This window comes from Phalaenopsis equestris, unplaced genomic scaffold (genome assembly GCF_001263595.1).
Source record: "Phalaenopsis equestris unplaced genomic scaffold, ASM126359v1 Scaffold000071, whole genome shotgun sequence".
Lineage (NCBI taxonomy): Eukaryota > Viridiplantae > Streptophyta > Magnoliopsida > Asparagales > Orchidaceae > Phalaenopsis > Phalaenopsis equestris.
Genome location: NW_018164513.1, coordinates 84,177 through 85,954, shown reverse-complemented (window position 1 = coordinate 85,954; position 1,778 = coordinate 84,177).

Here is a 1,778-nt window from a genome sequence, read left to right as displayed (position 1 = left end):
AAGATTAACCTAAAGAAATTTGTACCAGGATAAGAAGTTTTGCTTTACAACACTAGGCTGAAGTTATTTCCTGGGAAATTGAAGTCTCGTTGGTTAGGACCCTTTACTGTGACTCAAGTTTTTACTTACGAAGCTATTGAATTTGAAGATCAAAAGACTGGAAATAGATTTAAAGTAAATAGGCACAGATTAAAATCATATTTTGAGGGTAAAAGACCAAATTTTAAAGAGGTTTTAATGATCAGTCAACCTGAATAATACCTGAATAGGTCGGGCTGACGACGTTAGACCAAGCGCTTTATGGGAGGCAATCCATGTTTATCTTTATTTTTATCGTGATTATAATAGTTTTTATTTGAAATTATCATTAGTTTGTGGTAGTATTAAGCTCTACTACTCTTATTTACCCTTGAAACATCTTAAAAATTGGATCCATAAAGAAAAATTGGAACGCATTCGGACCAGGAAAAATTGGAATGCATTCGGACTAGAGTAAAACTGTGCAATTTTTGCCTTGGGCGCCGACTGCGCCATCGACGCCACCGATCGTGGGTTTTTCCTGAGAGTCCAGGCAATTAAATTCTAAAGGCTCGCCGACGGAACACTCAATGCCGCCGACGGTGAGACCGACAGGATGGCGGTTTCCAAAGTTTGAATGGACAGTTTTTAGCAATTTTAAGCGGGAGTTGCTCCTTTTAAACTTCCAAATTCGATTCCTAAGTTCATATTTCCCCCAAGAATAAAGTGAAACTCCACCAAATTCTTCTCTATGGCGTCCAATTTCCCTGAAAACCATAGAATGCGTTGATAACCATAGAATGCGAGTGTTCAATCTGAGAAAGTTCATTAGTGCAGAGGCGCAGCGAATCTTCAACATGGTACTGACATAGAAAAGATTAATCAACGAATGAGGATTCATAAATCAAGGATTGAATAATCCATTGACAGCAATTGAAGAGATGATTGGGCAACCAAGATGGGAAGTGTTGTGCTACACTACAACTGCCGTAGTTGTTCCTGTCGTGAAAGAATTTTATGCTAATTTGCATGGAATCAACCAGAGAGTCATCTATGTGCGAGGTAGATGGATAAATTTTACTCCTGCATGAATCAATGAGTTATATATGAATGAGAACGTTCCTATTTGCCATTATTCCAACTTCTTCCTAACAAGAAACCTGATGAGTGAAATTTACCAATATTTAACGGACGAAACGGAAGACTGTGAAATGAGAGAAAACGGGTATGTTAGTTTTTCTGCGACACTTCTAAACCCTGTTTCTAAACAACGGCACTTCTTCATTTCTGCAAAATTGTTACCAACGATGAGAATCAGTAAAGTTTCTAAGGAAAGTGCTATTCTGAATTACTGCATCCAAATGGGACTATCAATCGATATTGGATCTATAATTGTGAAGTTTATTTTGGGCCTGATCGTTCATGGATCAACTTATGGGCTTGGACATCCTTCCACATTTTTTTTACTTTGCAGTCAGTTTCAAGTATCTTATGAAAATTGGAAAAATGTATTTCTACCTTGGAAGCCTTTGGACCTTACTGAGAGATTCCCAGCCAATGAAGATGAAAATGATATGACTATTATTGTGGATCAATCGTCTCAGAATTCACTGCTTATTCAACCTTTAGTTTTGGACAAGACACTAGTGATCCTGGGCAGAATCAAGAAATTAGAGAAAGAGGTACAAAATGTTATGAATGCAATTAATAATATCTCTGATTTCTTTGATCATCTAGACTGGAGGATGAAAGAACAATTT